This window comes from Nipponia nippon, unplaced genomic scaffold (assembly GCF_047370975.1).
Source record: "Nipponia nippon isolate SJK-2023a ecotype South Korea unplaced genomic scaffold, ASM4737097v1 scaffold_2, whole genome shotgun sequence".
Taxonomy (NCBI): domain Eukaryota; kingdom Metazoa; phylum Chordata; class Aves; order Pelecaniformes; family Threskiornithidae; genus Nipponia; species Nipponia nippon.
The window spans coordinates 97377496-97398001 of NW_028262336.1; the positions used below are offsets into that span (position 1 = coordinate 97377496).

The window sequence follows — 20506 nt, forward strand, 5'->3', positions numbered from 1 at the left end:
GTTGATGATGAGTTAAATATAGGGTGTTCTAGAAATAGACTAAAATGTCTAATTATAGAAGCAGACAGTGACATTCAATCCATCTAAAAACAACCCTTTCCCACAGTTTCCAACCTATGTATTTAGCATTCCTATTCCTAGCAAATGATCTTAACCGTAATATTTTTTCCCCCCAATACAGAAAGAAATAATTTTTACATGCAAGTTTAAGAATGGGAGGTTCTTTCCAGGCTAACAAAACAGCTATCATTTTCACATCCAAACCCGAACCCAGTACAAAGTCACACAGGATCCAAGATGACTGATCTCTTTAAGGACAAATAAATGACCTGAGCTCTAGGCATCTGATTCATCACTAAAGATAGCTGATAGGTAGTTAAGGCCTAAAGCACATCGAGGTAAGAATGCATAAACTTCAGTCCCTATCTAATGAGATCCTTTTAGCACAAAGGCTGACACAGTGGGAAGCTCTGCCGCAGGACAGGCCCACATTGAGAAATAAATCGTTTTACCTCTACATAGATTAGCCCCGTCAGGTCAGGAGAGTGAGAATGTCTACAGCCTTTCACATGGCTGCTGCGGACTTTTGATAAGCAAAAGACTTCAAATTTCAGTATGTACAGTCTCTGTCAACTACTTTATCTGTGAAGGAACGTTTAAGTAAGATTTAAGAAAGCAAAATTGAAGTAAGATTTAAGGAAACATATCCTCTCTAAAGCACATCAGTGTCATTAAAAGGATAAACACTGCAAATCACTGGCGTACAGTAGCGAAGTTTCAGCGCTTACCAAGGCTGTAAACTCCACCTCCTGCCACTCCTGTGCTGAATCACTCCAGCAGGGGAAAGTCCTTGCTGTTCCACGCACACCCAACAGAACTCCAGCGAGTTACCAAAACTGTCAGTGAAAAGAACAAAATCTGCCAGCGAAAGCTGAGAAACTTTTGCTAACGCTTGCAAGAAGTGAAAGCTGTTTTGGAGATCAAAGCTTCTCCTCTGATACAGAGGGAAATCCTGGGTTTTTCTTACAAAGTCTTTTCTATCAGCTCACCTCGAATACAGCTGTCCTGAAAAGAGAGAAAAGAGTTCACTTATACACCTTGTGTATTTTTTTTTTTTAATACACAGAAGTGTCCAAAGAGTAACGCACACCACTGAAGTATGAGTTTGCAGCAATACTGAAACATCAGGCTATACCAGGCCAACAACATTCTTCAAATCTGGACGTTTACTTCTGTTTTTTTCTCATTTGAGTGCCAAGATCGTGGACTTGGCAATTCTAATATTCAACGGATGAAAAAAAGAGCACATTAGAAAACAGGCATTTCTGTAAAAGCATGGGTCTGGAAATAACGTTCAAGCTAACTGGCACCTAATGATACCACTCCCATGGCTCATCTCTCAGCAACCACAAACTCAATCCAAACTGAAAGATCTCTGCCTGGGGGGGGAGAAAAGATTGGGTTTTTTGTTTGTTTGTTTGAGACAAACACAGGCTTCAGCTATAAAAATCAACAAAAACTAATGCCATTTCTCTGTCCCTTCTAATCCACTTCTCTGCCTTCTAGAAGATCTGTCCAAGCTGTCATCTGTACGTCTTGGAGGACTTTCAAATCACTTTTTCCTAGCTCCGCCACTGCACCCCAGATGCTTCTGTAGCCCTGGCGCAGTCCTTGCACAGCAGCAAGAGAGCCTGAACATGGCAGCTTTGCCTTCAAAGAGGAACTGCTCCTCCGCGAAGCCATGCTCGAGAGAAAGCAGCAGCAGCTACTTACCCTTTAGCACACAAAAAGTGTTCTGCCCAAGATAAGCAGCTGCAGCTTGGAAATAGACTTAGGATAACTCAAGTTTTGAAGGCTGGATGTCTGGCAGGGTCCGGTACAGCAGAAAGAAGGGGAGGAAAGAGGTAAAGAAAGGGAGGCTTTTGCTCTGCTGGTTGCAAGCATGGCAGACAGTTGTTACCTCAGCCCTAAGATCTGAAAATAAAACTCATGATGAAAAAAAGGAAGACGCAAATACCTTGAAGAATTTTTTAGTGAAATTCTTCTATCACTATCTCAAAATAATTGTTCTCCAAGTGGTTCCTCTGTAGTTTTATCATTTCCTCTGTGGATTTTTCAACATGAAACAATGCACCAAATAAATCTCCCGAACCCTTGCAAAAACTGTTGCTTTTAGAAAGAAAAAAGGCAAAACATAAAATCAAAAGATGGTAGAAACACACCGTACCGTAAGATGCAGAAGGAAGATACGGGGGAACACTGGAAAGGCTGAAGACAAGAGACAGTCTCACCCAAAACATGACCATTTACTTAGTGGTTGCCTCCCTCTCTCCCTCCCCTGACACCGATCGCGGTATTAAGCAAGACTCCATTATACTTCTCAGATATAGGCTCCATACAGTAAATGAAACTGGAGAGCATTCCCCTGTGCGCAACAGTTTGAGCTCCCTGTCATTTCATTTTCACTAAGAAGACATTCAGCTTTATTTCTCAACTGAAAGACTGAAATATAGGATTCAAAGTTAAATACTCAGACAAAACTTCTAAAGATACTAGCCTGCATTTATGTTCAACTATAAACAAGGTGGAAACACTCATTCTTTCTCAAAATATTGTGCTAGAGTTCAGAAGCACATAATTAGGAGAATCAAGGTGGTTTTCATCCCCTGAAAGTTTAAAAAGCAATTTGACACACCGCAATTACCTCCAGGATTTTCTTCTCCCATTACAACTACCACTAAACCCATTTTATAATTGGTCTGTCCCTCTGCCATGTACACCATCCCCGTTACTATCGTTCCTTCATCATTTTCAGGAAAAGGTGAGTACCTGCCCATCTTTTCTGCACAAAACAATGTAACTCCCTCTATTTCAAAACGACACTGCGGAGTCTGCCGCTGAACGCGTTTGTTTCGGCAGAAATAGAACCGCAGTTTAAGGCCGTGGGCGTAGAGAGCGATACCTCTACTGAAACGACAAACCTGCCATTTTAGCGTCGCTCAGGACCACACCGGGCGAACGGCAGCGGCGGTGGAGCAAACGTGCTCAAAGCTGCAGCGCTGATTACTGACACTTTGCCCGAATCGCTTCAGACCATGCTCTGCTACATGCTAACCGGGTCCGGGTAAAAGTGGCTTCAGAATACATAAAATTAGTTCATCGTACAGTCAGCTGAGCGGCGGCTGAAGGATCGGCAGCCTGCCTGACACCTCCGCACGCTTCAAAAGTGACAAAAATTATGAAACGCAGCAAAACTACAAATCAACTGCAAGACGTACGAAGCGTGCGGTTCAGAGCAGCACAGCGGCGGCCGCAGCGCCCTTCGCCCCGAGCGACGCTGCTGCTGCCCCACAACGCCCCTTTTACTCGCGCCTCAATTTATTTTTTGTTCTTCCCAAGCGCGCCCTGGTGCTGCACTTTCCCGAAAGTTCCCTTTCCCCCCCCCCCGGTCCTCCCCAGGCGGCTGAGGAGAGCCGCTCCTGGCGCGGGCAGCGCGTCGAGGCAGCCGGAGGCCAGCAGCCCGGGGAAGCCGCGTCCCCCCCGCCCGGCCGCCCTTCTCTCCCCGGGGAGCACGTACCGCCTCGCCGCGGGGCCTGCGGCGCCGCCCCGGCCGCCCCGCAGCTTCGTGCAGCTAAAATGGCTCCTGCCGAGGGGGGAAGTGGTGCCCGGGCCCCGGCCGGTGACTCACCGCGGGGCCGGGCGGCTTCGACGCGGCTCGGCTCGGCTTGACACGACACGCCCCGGGCGGCGGCCAGCGCTCCGCCGGGCCCGGCCCGCAGGTGGCGGCGGCCCCGCTCCGCTCCGCTTCGCTCCCCGGGCTGTGCTGACGGGGTGCGCGGGGGAGCGGGGCGGCCGGAGAGGGGCTGGCCGGCTTCGCGCCCCGCTTCGCCTCCCCTCGTGTGCGGAGCGTGACCACGCGTGGCTTGCCCTCACGGCTCACACCCGCGGCGGGCCCACGGCGGCGGCTCCCGCCCCGCTCCCCTCTCCTCTCCCTCGCTCCGGCCTCTGAGGCGGCCTGCGTCTGAGCACTTGTGCCTGGGAGACCTTAAGTAACATCCCACCCCGCTCCTCTTCACGAGTAACAAATAAATAAAAACGTTTCTGCGCAACATCTGGTGTTTTCCACCAATGCCGTCTTGCCCCAGCTAAACTGGTTAACCCCAGAAAAAAAGCAATACTGAGGAGGGCCCAACTCCCTCAGGGCAATTTAGTTGATGTGCAGTGTTCAACAAAGCCCTGACATGCATCCAGCTCCGGAGCCAGGGCTCTCAAGGATCCCCAGTAAGTTTCCGATACGCTCCTTAGGTTCTTTAAACAAACGGTTGTCCCCTATAAACAACACGCTGAAAGCCACCCAGCGCACAGGCGAAGGCAACGTAAGCCCTTCGGATGGGCTCTGCGAACTCATCAGGCGCACCAGAAGGCCCGACAGAAATTTAGTCTTAAAAACACAGCGCAGAGGCTGCGGACAGGAGTATTTCTGCTTTGTTTTAGTAGGAAGGGTAAGCACACGCTGTTTGCAGGCCGGCACGTGCATTCATTTTCCACTATTTTCCAGGACGGAGCCCCAAGCGGCACACAGGCCCTAAGGGAAGGCACGGCATGAAGACCACGCTGGCCCTAAGGGAAAGCACGGCACGAAGACCACGCTGGCCCTAAGGGAAGGCACGGCACGAAGACCCAAGCCCATGCAGACGACGAGGGGGTGTAACTTCACGGCAAGGAGCTGGGAGGCATGGGGGAGGAAAGAGAGCAGCAGAGGTGACCGTGCAATGAGCAGGGAAGATGTGAGTAAAAACCTGAAGCTACTTCTAGCAAACATGTTGAAATAATTCCAAATATGATTAAGTTCAGCTGTCATTAGCACCCCCCCACCCCCAGTAATAATTAAACAGTAGTCCCACAAGTGGTTTGCTGAGCAAAACTCATTGTTTTATGGACATTAATATCTCCAACTACTGGTTATGTTTAATAACCGAGAAGAAAATTTTAGTTTTACTTCCAAGTAATTCAGTCCCTATGATACCTGCATGACACTCAAAGGCAAAACTGTCTCCGAGTTTATTGTTTAAAGAGCAGTTATCCAGGTATCATTTTATTAGATTTATTTTATCATGTTAGTTTGCAGCCTGCTTTAGCGGAAGAGCTGAAGAAAAGAAGCAGCGGCACATTTTTATGACTTACTGAGTCAAGGTATCAGCTAAGTCACTACTAAAGTAGCTTTGCTACAGCTCTTTATCAAAATATGTCCTAATTTGTATTTCTCAGTTGAAAAAAGACCACGTGGAGGAAACACCGCGATGTTATTTTAGTCACTATATATTTTCCACCTCTCTCAACAGATGTATTTTCTCTCTCTCCAACGACTTAATTCTAATCCAATCTTACATCTCAAAGTATTCATTTCTTGTACTGCAAAACCCTTTGGAAACCATGGGGCATTGAGGGGAGAAATCTGACCCAGGTGCACAGCGGTTACAAGGAAACTGTAACATTGGCACAGGGAGAATGCCATTTTAATTATTAAAGAAAGTCTAATAGTTATGTTTTACAGGGGAAAAAAACCAACACAGTCTTATCCAGGCAATCAACTAAAGTGAAAAATCATTTTGTAGTGACGTATGAGCAAAAGCTATGCAAACATTTTGCCGTTTCTAAGCTAAATCTGGAAACAGTATTTTTTTAAAAGCATATGTAAAATGTAAACATATTTAGCAAGAGAGAATGCAGGTGGATGTTCATCCCTGGAACTGTATCAGGTTTCTTGCTAATTATAATTTCGACTTAAAGAAGAAGTGACCTTGCCCATTGCTGGGATGAGTACCTCTATGAAACTGAGATCATCGTTTGCCCAAAAGACATAGCTAGACACTGACCAACAGCATGGCTTCAGCCAATTTAAACAGCTTTAGCCCTCCGCTCCATCCCGATTGCATATTCCTTGCACCAAGCTACTCCCCCCACTGTTTCCCAGCGCAAATATTTGTGCAGCCGCACAGCACGGCAGGGGTTGGAACCCACCAGCAGAAAAGTTAAGGCTGCACAAATAAATAAATAATGCATAATACAATTTTCACATTGCTGTTGGCCCCGGCTTCCAGAGAAACGCATGCCAAATTACACCCCGAGGGGAGCAGCGCAGCCGAGGGGGCCACACACCGGCTGGGGTGGCAGAGGCCCGGATGCGGCTCCCACTGCTGCTGGCCTCATGTGGGACCCTGAGGAAGCCGCTTCTCTTTCCACGCCCTGGTCTAGTAAATGCTGTCCCTCCTTCTCAACTGGTTTTGAAAGCTACAGGTCTACAAGAGTGGGATGCGATGGGATGGGATGGGATGGGATGGGATGGGATGGGATGGGATGGGATGGGATGCTTCCCCAGGAGGCACAGGAGGGACCACGGCAGCCTGCCTGCCTGCACAAGGGACGGCATGAGGCTCTGAAGCCACGTGAGGACAGACCAGAGAGCTGGGCTCTGGAGGTATGTTGCCCCACGTGAAAGACAGACACATTTTAGTCTCATAAAAATGGGCCTGGAGGCCGGTTTGTGACTATTTTCAGCTTTCATTTTTGGATGGGGGTTGGGGAGGAGAAAATAATATTTTGACGAAGGAAAGGGAGCAGAAACTTTAGATTTAAAAGCTCTTTGGTTTTTATTTTCCTGCTATCTTACATACAAGGTCACCACATGAGAAGCCTAGCAAGCCCCTATTTACATGGGACCCTGTGGTGCCATTCCTAAAGCAGCTTGAGATGCTGTAACTCCTCTCCACTAATGCAAGAGGAGATCCCACCACCCTGCTCTCAGCTCGGGCTCATACCATCAGCTCGCACAGGCCTCATCAAACTCTGACTCAACACTGGATAAAAAGCTGATTTAAGGAACTTCCGTTTCGTATTTGTTTTTGTAGGATCCCAGTATCTCAAGCTTTGCAACATATTTAATCTCAGGCATCCCTGTAGGAAGGAAATCCTAATAATCCCATTCACAAGCATGGCACGGAAGAACACCTGAGCAATGGACATGCCCAGTATCACACCGTATGTGTATGGGAGGACAACATTTGAACCAGCCTTCATCCAAGTCTTGAGTTAGCACCCAAAGTGCTGCACCTTCCTTTCTCCTTGTATACAACACCAAGAAATACTAGTAGCACTGCTACAACATTTTAATATATCTATCATGGTGTTACTGTCCCGGTACTTTGGATTTGTGGACTGGCACCTCCCGCTGTGGAAGGTGCCACATAAACCACAGACTGAAACTATTGTGGGTTTCTAACACTGCTAGATGCATAATGACCTAAGTATTTATGCATGGAGAAATTTCATCAGGAGATTATAAGGTAACTTACTCCTATGCCCAAAGAAAGTCTCTGCTGCAGGATATTAGGTATAGAAAAGTTCTTATCGCTGTGTTATTTAACAACCTAAGCACAAATTCAGACCATATACTTCTGATTTTTTTAAGACGATTGCTTGCCTCCTACAAACCTCTTGCATTTTCAGAGATTTTGGTAAAAAAACATTTCAAAGGAGAAATGCAGAACCCAGGGTTTCAGATACCTGGAGTGCAGCCCACGCAGCTATCAGTTCTTAATTTGCAATTTAAAGGTATGGTTCAGTGATGTTTTAGTGCACGCTGAGTATAGGCTGAAAGTAGAGCACAATGAATTTGAGAGAAAACAGTCTACTTTTTCACTGTCCTGGTCTTCTGAACTTCAGTTGAATTGTATGAAAGGAAAGGTGGTAGTAAACAAAGCGCGTATGAACAGGCCACTGTTCTTTTCAAAAGCTGGGAGAGAAAGTATCCCGGCCGTCCTGTGTTTCATTAGAATCCTTCAGATAGTAAATGTCAGCTTCTTTAAAAATACACAAGAGAGTCTTATGCAAGTCTGCGGTCAAGAAACTCCCAAGCCTCCAGAAATTACACCTTGGTAGCAGAAGGGGCGAGAGAGGTGTTTGAAATGAAATGGATTCACAACTGAGCACCAGACAGCTTTAACCTCGTCCATTTTACACTTCCAAGTTTGCCTCCAGTGTTTCCTAGTGAAGGCAGATTTGGAAAGGTGGCTTCCTTTGCCAGCAGCACAGCAACATCCCACACAGCTACAAACCCCTGACCTTGTACAGCCTTGCACAAACTCTTCTTGGATCACCTCTAAGGTATTCCTAGGTCACATCCCAGAGATGACAAGCCTCTAGGAAAATCTACTTATATAGTCACTTTTCCTCGCTTTTTTAAGTTCCTTCCTTCCTCCTTTTGTTACGGGTTTGCCTCTGCTGAGAAGTATGCTTCTCAGTATTTCTGAGAACGGTTTAAAATGTAGTTGTGTCCTCCTTTCTACTGACAAGCAGGCTTCGGAGGGAAAGAATTGCAAAAATCCAGGTAGTAAATACAGTTCCGACACAGGATAATCTCTGATCCACTCTCAGCCAGAAGCTGCAGGCTCCAGCTTCTCTTTGACATTTCTCTACCGACCGCAACTGCACATATCTCTCCCCATCCTCCCCTTGCACCGGTTCCCTTGGGTCCGCTCAGAAAGGCTGTGATGAGCCCTGCCAGCAAAGGACATAGGACCTCCCTCTGCGAGTGGTAATGAACTTCTAGACTGGCCCAGCACTAAGGTAAATTTTCCCTCTAAGGCTCACATGATTGCACAATAGCTGGGGAAAAAAAAAAAAAAAAAAAAAGCTCCAAGCATTTTACCTGGGGATGCTGCGGGCAGAGAGAAGGGACAAAGATGCCGCTTAACCCGCGGCTCTCAGGCCTGAGCTAGCTCTGTTCCCCCCTCCCTCCGCACGCTGCTTGCCCGTTTGTTTTGGGAAGTGTACTGAAAGTCATTTAACATCCTAGAAGCACACCTGCCAGTAGGTGTGACAGAAGTCACACTTGTAAACCCACAGCTTTGAGGCAGTCACACAAAGAAATCAAAATAAGGACAGGACAAATTTCTAGCCGATACTATTTCTCTCAGCAGGCTTTAGACCCCCCAAAAATCACAAACCAGAAAGAATTACACCACAATCTGCAAATGTTTGTAGATCACATGCAACCCTACCAGGTTTTCTCAAGTGACAGACAGGAGAAATCATCGTGCCTCACCTAGTGCTATCACTAACCACATTCAGACAGGCAGTTAAGGCTCCTGCACCCTGAAACGCAACCCACTTATCAATTGCTGCTTCCCAGTCCTTCATTCGGGATCACTAAACTGATCCGAAAAGGCCAACATTCCTTACATCTTTAAATACCATCTCTAGACCCTGTTCCAGCACGGGCTCTGCCACAAATAAGGCAACTAAGGAACAGACTGGGAAGTAAACGGGCAGAGAAATGTATTTTATACCAACAAATGGGTAACTCAATCTGTTGTTTTTTTTTTTTTTTTTCATCTAGAAGACCTCACTGCTTGAAAAGACAGAAACAGTTCCTGAAACAAGGCAGAAGATAGTGTAGTTCTACTTATTGCCCAAGTATAGCTATGCACTGTAACGGTAATGCTATTTTATGTACGGAACACCTCACTACAAATTTGCAACAAAGCAAGCCAAAATGACCTAATTTTTGTACGGTAATAATTACTGGATATCCTAAGAGAACCCGCAAGGGCATAGCAATACAATGTTTTTATCCCAAATTCTCACACAATACGTGTACCAGCCCTGAAAATTCTTTTAAAATACACTTCAATATCATACAAGGCTATACAATCCTGATTGCAGTAAGATTACGCTAGATCCACAGCTTTCCAAAGGCAATGATCGCCTGAGTGTACAGCTGGTTTGAAAGACAAGTATTGGGTCACCTATCTATTTTTATGGATTTGCACTCAGAACAAAGCTTTTAAACAAACATGGGTTTCCAGCTATTGTGCAAGAAAGACACAAAGGTGAGGGGATACTAGGCATGAAGTGAAATCGATAAACACTGTTAAAATTTAAAAACATACATAGGAAAGAAAAGGTTAGCTTTCCCAAGAATAAGAAACAATCTTTCCAAAAAGAAAGTCTATGTTGATTCTTGAAGTAGGTCAGCGCTGGACATCATCCCACAAGGTGAGCTTCAGATCCCCCACTACTATACTCCTTCAGACCTCTTTTGCTTTAACAGGGTGGTTATATTTGCTCTGGAGTCCTTGCAAGGGTAATTTTAAGAATACAAGATCAATCTAAAACGATTAGAGATGTTACTATGCCAGTAACAGTAAACTTAGCCTTTGCTCTTTTCCTTTCTAACACACACACACATACAAATAAAAAATTCCAGAACTATTTGTAAATGTGGTGTTCTGCGTTTTTTGTTGCGTTTTTAATGTCAGAATTTTGTCATCCCTGATACAAGACAGAAAAAAAATATCAGGCAAATGAATGAATAGAAATATATACGAAGTGAAACTGTTGCAAATACACACAGAACGAACATAAAAGCAAGGACTGAGTGGGTTTTACATAGTCAGACAGTGGTTTCTTAACTGGGACACTCTGTAGTCCACTGAGGAATCCTCATTAAAAAGCTATAACTATATTTTTCCTCTTTTCGTTCTGTGAGTCACTCATTACATTTTTGGATGTTGCAACGCATTCATGAATAATAAACACATACTGGGAAGAAGAAAAAAAAACGCCGTGTTCACACGGTATTTTTTATGCCTGTATTTATCAGTAAAAAAAATCAAATCAAGAATGAAGCTGAGATTTGTAGAAGTTTCTATGCAAGGAATGCTATTAATCACAGACAAAGTATTTGGTAAAGCCAGAGACAAGCGTACAGATATGCACAGAAGTAACAGCACGGCAATGTCAGTATTACTATTATTGTTTGGCCTTTATACAGAGCGAGAGGACAGGGGGAGGGATCATAATGTTCCCCATCAAACCCTCTCCTAAGGGAGAACAACCGGGCACCGCCCTTAGCTAGACAGTTCTGGACCCAAGACTGTACTTTTGCAGCTGCTTTTTTTTTTTTTTTAATTAATTTTCTTTTAAAGGCTAGAGAGTTAGGTTGCAGAGACTGCGCAGTCCCAGAAAGTCAGCTGTGCTACAGGAAATTACTGTTGATATCCTGAAGAAGTACCAGGGAATTATTTATTCACGTTTGTGTTTCAGACAATAACAAAGAGCATCTAGCATATGGACGTGTCGGGGTGGTTGCTGCAAGGTTTTCCACTGCTCCAGTCAGATGAAAAACTGTTTGCTTCGATTCCAGTTTTTGTTGTCGTTTCAATCCCGCCACCCTAGGCAGGCCGTATTGGCTACCTCGCACACTTGTGACGACTCCCCGTACGGATGCAGGCCAAATTTATGGAATTAAAGGAAATTCAGATAGACATCTTTTTTACAAAAATGTTGAGCTAGAGTTCCACAAATATTTTAGGTGCTTATGAGAATGCAACAGGGTATTTCTGCACTGCTCAGGATGTGAACACAAAGAAAAGGAAAGTGTGTTTATTACTGCTCTTCCAGCTGCTCTAATTAATGGAAAAGATAAAAGTGCTAACTTGGAGAGGCAGGACAAAAAAAAAAAAAAAAATGTTGTGCAAAAAAGTAAGCTCATGTGAATGAATCCATTTTCCATCGCAACTCATTCAGATAGAGAACTGGCTATTAAAGAACTAACGTGCTTGTTCAGGAAACGATCAATACTTTTAGTAGCAGGCTTACCTATCCAAATACACACTACATTAACCAATTGGTGAATACATAACTCATGGAGAAGAGAGAAGAGGGAAAAAAATAAAGATTGCAGGACACAAAAAGGAGGGGTGTCAGGGAGCACGGGGCTGCAGGGAAGGTGAACCGACCGCTGGAAGGCCAACATTTTGATCTCTCAGAGACATTTCATGTTACACAAACAGCACCCTTGCGTCTCTATGGTGATCTCCAGCCGGGTGAGCAGTCCTACCAGCACATCCTGTAAGATTACAATCCTGTGGATCACTCCAAGAAACCAAACCGTCACCTCTACTACTGTCACTTGTCCATAAAAACGAGGTACGGCCGTCAGACGTATCCTAGAAGATACCACTGCACACATGCATAAGGGCTCGGTTCCAGAGAGAATTGCTGCTGCCATGATGCATTTTCCAAAAGCCTCCCAGGAATCATCTTTCTTGACTCTGTGGTTTAGGGAGCCCTGAAAACAAAATCCAGAACCTGAGGCTAAGAGAACGAGAGGACCTTACGGCAGGCACAGTTTCCCAGATGTAATTTTTCTCCTGCTTTTCACTAACAGAGGTCATTTATTTAATGGAGGGAGCTCAATATTCTCCTCGAGCAACCTGTTACAAACACTTAGTATTCTCAGTGCTCCATCCAAAGTACTATGTATACTTTTATGTTTATTATTTTAGTCTAACATTGTGAATTTAGCATTTCAGTATATATGTTTAACCTCATAGTCCAATTTGTCCTGCATTTTCCAAGGGTCCATCAGCTTTAAAGACATCTGTGCTCGGGAAAACATCCCACCAGCCAGAGTGGAATGATTTCAACTCCCTCTACCACCAAAGGACAGATGAGAACTAAACTGGAGGGCAGAGCGCTCACATCCTAGGACAGCAGCCTCAATTCTGCCAGTTTCATCCACTCCTCCTCTATGACCAGTTTCATTTCCTGAACTCTCACTTGTAATGCTCCCCCTTTTTAGTGAGATACATTAGAAATGTATTCCAGCTTTGCCTATCAGACAAAAATACACTATTTGTGACTGTGGTCATAGAAATCTTCCTATATTTCAACCACTACTGAAAAGTAACATCAGACTAATTTAATTCTAATACTCAGGATAAGAATAATTAAAGCAGCTTTTCCGTTATGTCCTTCAGGGAGTAAAAAAGAGGACTTTTTTTGTTGTTATTTCATTAATTGCCCACATCCTCAGGCCTGTTGGTTTTAGGATATGAGCCCTTGCTGCTTTGCACTAGCTAGGAGCAGCATTCTCCCTGCTACTCTCTGTTCTATGAGAAAAACTAACTCTCCTATCCTAAACAAGTGTCCTTTAATTCCTTTATTGCTAATCCTTCATTGCATGCAGCAGGCTGCCGCCTCCCCAGGAGATCCCAAATAACCTATCTGAAGGTTGTGGTTCCAGGTGATTCTAACAGTTAGGTACGTTATTTCTACTTACTTTCTAAAAATATACTAATTTCCCTCCATACTATTAAAGAAAATTACATTATCCAGTAAGTGTTGTCAAAGCTACGCAAATGTCATTTGTGCACCATTCTGGCAGAAGTCAGATCTGGAGGTGCAGGAATTACGCAACAAAATTACACAGCACGCTGGAAAATTCACTTGTACCATTAAGCGCCAACCAGCAACACCAGACAGCAAACAGGAAAGATACCACCTGCATCATCAGGAGATGCACATTTGCATTTTTGAGGTGAAATGGCAGCTTGATACTGTATAGGGAGGGAAACAGGGAGGAGGGAGCACCAGGCTTTGGATACAAATCCACAGGAAACCTGGCTCTTTACTTAAAATGCCCAGGGAACAATTCATGTTTCTAACCAGGAAAGAGCAGGCTGAAGATCTGCAGGCCAAAGTTAATACAGCAAAGACCTTTTAAGCTACATAGACAAAACAAAAGAATGGGGAAAACAGCATATAATCATTGAGTAGTTGCGTTGGCTCAAGAATTGTTTTCTCCCACACTTCTGTATTCCTCAAAATGGGGGGTGGGGTGGTGGTGGTGAAATATAAGGTATAAATATATGGCCTTCTCCATCCTAGTTCTACTTAACTAAACAAAATTGTAACCAGGCTCTCACCCCTTCGCCACTGGCCTTCCACCTTGCAGAATATCATTACTGGCGTAACCACACAAGTCTTAAAAAAGGGAATGACCTTTACTAACACAAGGTCACTCCCCTTACCCCTATAACCAAAACGGTCAAAAAATGCTGCGAAGCCAGTTCTCCTAATGGGATGTGGGTGCCAGTATTTCTGGGTGAGAAGACTTGTGTTAGGTGAGGTTTATTTCATGAGCGGGAGGGGAGAAGATAAGAGGGTTCCACTCATGACTTCATCTGATGATGTAGTCAAAACATCGCTGAAGCCAAGTTACTAAATTCCTATACATTTTATGGGAAAGGTCAAAATAAACGATGAAATCCTTCCCTCTCTCTCCTGACTTGGACCTGTAAAGGTTCAATGTTATGCAAATACTGTCAAATGTCAGTCCAAGAGACACTTGAAAGAATAAAGCCAAAACAAGACCATAACTGAAGAACAATACTCTCAAGATCATTTAAATACGCTATTACAAAGCAAACAGAAAAATAAGCAGAACATAGTTCAGATAGACACAAATACACCATTATAAATTGGTTAACATTTTAACTCCCAAGTATCAAGACTTTTCCCAAAATCATGATATTTATATAGAGTATACATATACGTATGCTGTATATATACATACACTATATGGCTGTATATACAATATAGCATATGGCTATACATACACTATACAGCTTCCAGCGTGGTGGGAAGCCATATTCACAAAAACATTGCAAAGGAATTATGAGGAGGTCTGACTGACATCTCTCAGTTAATCAGAAACACCACAGTTGGACATTTTCACTTCTGTATTCCACCTCCTATACATTTTGGTGCACTCAGGTTTGGTTTTGTTACGAAGCTCCTGTCTGACACGCCATCCAACATCACAGAACCGTTTGGGTTGGAAGGGACCTTCAAAGATCATCTAGTCCAGCCCACCACCACGGGCAGGGACATCTTGCACTAGATCAGGTTGCTCAAAGCCCCGTCCAACCTGACTTTGAACACTTGTTCATCCACGCCACCTCTCTGACTCTGAGCAGAGCAGAAATACGCTTCTGCTAGCTGTGCCTGTACAAGCCCCAAAAAGTTGTCTCCTCATCACCTGTGTATTTTCATTTTTATTCAACACCAAAGGTATAAAGACTTGAAATCCTCTGAAAAAAACCCAAACATCACTAGTGAGATAAAACGGAGCTGGTGGCAGGCTACTCATTCATATACTCTTTTCCCCCCACATCCTTGACGGGGCTTTGTTGCCTCAGTTTCCCCATCACTTTCCCCTTGGGTCTGATCACTGGCGCCAATCCCTACTCCAGCACCTGACTCCCCACAGAGCTGCTCAGGGCTTTCTGTACCTTCCTCCCTGTTGGTAAAGCACAGCAACGTAAGCCCAGACTGTCTAAAAGGAATTGGGAGATCTTGAGCTTGAGCTCTTAGTCATACCCAACTGGGAAAGCTCTGGTGCGTCACTGATGGCTACCGCTCACTTAGAAAATCCGATCGTTAATTAGGTGAAAAAATTGCCTGTCCACGCTTCATGCTCTTCATCTCCTCAAAACTACATCATGCTAACACAATGTTTGGGAGAGGAGGGGAAAAGAAATCTAAGCTGTAACTACAGGTGATTGTTCTGCAATGTTATCTGGTAGCAGCGTTCAGATTTGAGTCCATTTTCCTCACATTTAGTAAAAGCTAACATTTTGTTCTTAAAAAGGACCCAAAAAATCCTTCGGTAGACAACTGTCCACACATTAAGTTGGGTGAGAGGAATTTAAATTTCTTACTATGGGTAATGAATTCAACTCAACATTCTTCTGTATATGCTGATCTAGCTCCCTGTTATTCTATATCAGTTTAAATTATCTCAATTTTATCAGCAGGACTATTCAGAATTTCTTCTGCATCTCATTTCCCTGGCTCATATCCCGACAGTTAGAAGCAGAAAACTACTTCAGATCTACCTCCTTCTGTTTCCTTCCCTTTCTAATCTGTTTTACCTCATCTTCTTTCATCTCCAGCTCTGTTCCCTGTTCCACAGGCATATGAATGAACAGTCAAGATACATTTTGGAATAAAAATGGAAGAATTTGATTGCGATGGCTCCACAGAGCAAAAGCATAGAGATGTGTGGTTTTAAGCCACCCAAACTGTGACCCTGTTCCAGCCAGAATCCAGGTATGGTAGTCATCTCCTCACCCGCATATCTGGGAGTGGTAAGCAGGTTCTTTTTCTAGCAGATAAAACAAGTAATCTCACGAAAGGATTTTCCCCAGAATGCTGAAAAAACACCTTTAGGATTTTTACTTCTACTTGTCTTCAATTTACTAAAAAATTGAAGAACATGATTTAGAAACCTGACTAGATAAGAAAGAGGGAGCACACATAGAAGAAAGTACCAGTGACAGTGTTTATAAAGCCACCTTCTCACATCAGTCCTTAAATTTCTTTAACATGGTATCCAAATTCAGTGGTTTTCCTAATACTTCGCATATAGAATAGCTACCTCTGCTAAAATGCAATCATTCTGCAAATGTGAATGCGGTGTTATACAAAAGAACTAAAATTATGCATTTTCTCCCTTAAACCACACCTGCACAAATACTTGTGCCTATTGAAACACCTGCAATAAGACTACTGCTGAGTCTGATAACAATATATACAGAATGGAAACCTAAATCTGAGCATGTACATAACTGATCCTTCACCTCAAAAAAAAAGAAAAAAAAAATTATATCGTTGCCCACCACATCTTAAACCAAAAGTTCCAATGGACTATGCATTCTGTAACTATATTTAATATCACTACATGTCTTGACATCAATCTGAAACAAGAAAAGGGAGGATTAGAGAATTCAGAAGAGTAAGCAATATTCTTGACAGGTATTGAAGCAAAGACGTAAGACCTGGAACCTAGCCTGAATCTTAAAGTATGTGAAGAAGTACACAGTATTTATCACTGATTCTCCACAACAAAGGCAATTCCTTGTATAACTACCTTTTTTCCTCAAGAAAACATGAAACAAGTTGTTTGCTTTCACAAACATGTACAGATTTGGGAAAAGACAAAAAATCCACACCTACCTAGTAAAGACGATGAGGGGGGCTTGTACAGTAACAGCCTCATGTATGACTTGACCTTGCAGCTGCTCATCACACAGCAATGATAAAACAGAGATTACGAACCCCCGTTTCTGATGCGGCTTTTATTTCAGAGGGACAAAACACACCGCCTACGAAAGCTAACGTACGGGGTTTCTCACAGCAAAAATACGGAGACCTCTTAAACAAACAACATCCTGAAAACGTGCTGTGACCGTTCAACTGTCTGACCTCTGTTTTAGACTGCCCCAGAGACTACGTCCAGAGGCAAAGCAAGTAGCTAGGTCAGACTTTAAGTAATATATTTGCAATAATTCACCTTGAATGAGGTGCATAATGATGCAATCACCCCCTCCCCTCCTGGAGGAGTACAAAAATGATAAAAGTATACCAGTCAATTGGATCACAAGAAAATGAGAAATACTTAACATTAATCGATGTATCCTGGAAAATTTTCACAAACGGTCATTTGCCAAGAATATAAAAGTGTATTTCTGGCTCTTACCATTGTGGCTGCACTATATTTATGGTCAGATGCCAGTTCATTCATTCATTAAAATATTACACCTGTAATGATTGAAAGGTTTTACTATGCTGTAACATTAACATTTGAAAACTGAATTTGAAAAAGCCTTAGTAAAATTTTTACAAACCCTAAAGACTAAATCTGTTAACCCATAAAATTTGTTCAACCAGGAAAAGCTAAAAAAAAAAAACCTACAGGTCTGTTTTGGGTGGCTCAAGATGGAAGTTTCACTTGAAAAGGCATCCAGTGCAAGACTGCTGCAGAGAGCAGATAGATACCCAAATATGTAAGAAAAAAGCTCAGTACTACTTCATTGGAGGTAAGCAGGTGCTGGGGGACCTATTCTCTGCACACAGTTACATGTGGGTATAATTCCCCCTCTCCCAGAAGGAAACATAAAAGTAAAATGCTGGCACAAGGCTGGAGAAAGGTGTACGGTTCAATAGACTGCGGACACATCTCATTTCCACTATCTCCACTAACACACCACTAATTTCCTCAGCCCACCCCCAGCAGCTTCTCAGTACACTTACCACAACCTGCCTCAGCTTTGCCACCCACCTAAGCTCCCCGGTCCATTTCAACTGAAATAAATCTACTGTTTAAACCGCATTAAGTTAAGCAAAATCATTTTGGCGGAAATAGAAGGGTTCCCGTGTTCAGCTGGCAGGTCAGGGGGCGGCAGTAAATGCCGACAGAAGGTAAGTGACAACCTGCTGGGGGTGACCGACGGAGAAGAGCGGTAGCCATCACAGCCACAGCAGTCATGGGCATGGAGGCCAAGCGCCCTGTACTTCTTACACACGCCGCGGCCCTGTTCCTCCTCGGGATGCCCGCGCAAACCGCCACGGCGTGACGGCGTGAAAAAGCCAGTGCCTTTGCCTGCTCGGCCGTCCCTCAGGCACAACATTTTACTGAGAAGATGACTGCCTGCAGTTGGGATCCATACCAATTAAAGGTCAGCCATTTCATTACAGCGCGCTGTCTGGCTCTTAGGCACTTCTCTCCTGTGCACGTGTGAGGGGGGATATGCGGGGAGAGCAAGGAGAAGTACTGTGCAAGAGCCGCCTGAAGGCCAATTTGCATCAAAGTTATTTTCCTGAGGTAGCGTATCTGTTTGGAGAAATTGCTGCTAGAAATATTCAAGCACTGGACTTCCTTCTGGAGCTGGGTAGCGGCTTCGTTTCTGTGGCGTTCATCTGCCCCCCAGGAAGCAGAAGGGGAGGGAGGAGGCCCAGGGTCCAGGCCGAGGCGGTGCTGGAGCTCTCGGCCTCCCGCTGTCGTTTCGCTCAGTACCAACGGCTGCGTGAAGACAAGGAACGGTCTTCCTCAGGCTCGAGGGGAAACACATTTTGATGCATGAATGAATTCAGTCACCTGTACTTAGTTACTCAGTTTGCACATTTTTGATGTTTAAATCAGTTGATCTCCCCCAAAATACTGAAGTTTCTGAAACTGCATTGGACTACACTTTTTTCCTAGAGATTTATTGTTCCTTAGGTAACACATTATTATCATGACATGTTGGATCAGTCAGTGTTCCTACAGAGGTATATGAATGCTAAGTACTATCACCATCCATTTTCTGACTAGTCTTGCTGTCCTTTTACCCACAATACCACTTCCCCTGACATTTATCTTAAAAAAAATACCAAATCCTATGCCACAGGGTAGCATAACCTCCTCACCTCTTCGACTGTTTACACTGGTGACAAGGTGGGCTCTTTCAGTTTCCCTCCAAACAAACTATCTGCTGTCAGTCTCTTGAATAACACCGAGAGACCTTGCAATTCCTCATGGAACTTCCCCTCTTTAACAAAATCAAAGAGCAGAGAACAGATGCCAGGATGCTGTTCAACCCCCTCTTGCCCAAAAAAGGTCTCTGAAGGTCTGCAGCAAGTTGCAGATCCTACAGCTTTCCCACCAGCGGTTCCACTTCTCGACCACCAGCTCGTGTCCCCCCCCTGCAGAGGCCAAGCACACCCCAGAAGCATCCAATACACACTAAACGCGTGAGCCGCTGGAGATGACACAGCAGCAGCGTCTCTCCGAGCAGCAGCAGCAGATGTTGAAACAGAAGCTGCAGCAGCAGATACCGCCTGAGCGACCTTCTCCCAGGACTCGGAGCATGCTCCGTTTCCTACCTGAATACATGAAGCATAAAAGAGTCGCCGAACAAGGTCAAGCAAGCTGAAACACCTCATTAAATTTCATCGATGCCTGCATGACCAGGTACTTCAGACACTGTAACTGCTTAATGTCACTATTGTATTAAAAGAGAAAGGAGACAGGAATATCACGCTGCCTAGGGCACATGGGTGAATCTGAAATAGTAGGTTTTAACAAGAAAAAAAAATAATTCTGTACACACACATAAATAAAAGAAGGAAATTAAACTAATTCTGGGGAGCAGGCAAAATTACATCTTTACTGGCCGCAGATGTGCTGGACTAGGGACTGCATGGGAAGTTTGCGCACACACAGCACATGCAGAGTAATACATTCAATAAAAACACCTAACTTGACTATCTCGATTATAGTTACATTTGGCATCAGTGAGGGGAGAAAACCAAACCTGGCAGAGAACTCGGTCCTACTACTATTTCTAGTCTTTGTTAGTTCCGTTGTCTGGGTGCATAATTATTCCACACACGCACACGATTTGTGCTGTTAGGCGTACAAAGTCAGTTACATAGCTCAGCTATTTAATAGTATTATGTTCAAATTTGATATACTCCTGAGATGGACACAGGTCACTTAAAAATTCTGTAAATTTTAATCTCAGCCTGAAACACTGTTTCACTTCACAGCCAGCAAGGGAATAAAACTCACTAAATATTACAAACACAATAAGAAGTCACAAGGTGGGAAACTACAACCCAGGACTGCACTGTCAAAACAGACATCATGTGGCGATACCCGTTATCATCTCCATATTAACCCAAGTTTTATCCAACTACCACAACATTAAAATAGGATTCAAAATTTGCTATTGATTCTTTGATTTTGCCATTTTCTGAGAAGAAATTTATTAAATAACCTATGTAGAGGTCTTAAAAACTGAAAACATCCAACCTGATTTGTACTTTATTAGTG

The 20506-nt window shown here is 43.9% G+C and overlaps 1 protein-coding gene across 3 annotated transcripts in view; it reads right to left on the reverse strand.

Annotated features, from left to right (window-relative positions):
* The window catches only part of ELF1 (E74 like ETS transcription factor 1), a 93807-nt gene that overhangs the window by 66713 nt on the left and 6588 nt on the right, over positions 1-20506 (reverse strand). The window contains exon 1 of one of the 3 annotated variants that reach the window (XM_087755965.1): positions 3578-3725. The exons of 1 other annotated variant lie outside the window; for it this stretch is intronic. The gene's annotated coding sequence lies outside the window, so the exon portion shown is untranslated. Of the gene's footprint in view, positions 1-788; positions 1020-3577; positions 3726-20506 lie in introns of those variants that run through there. One more of the 3 variants, XM_087755967.1, reaches the window with a different exon arrangement.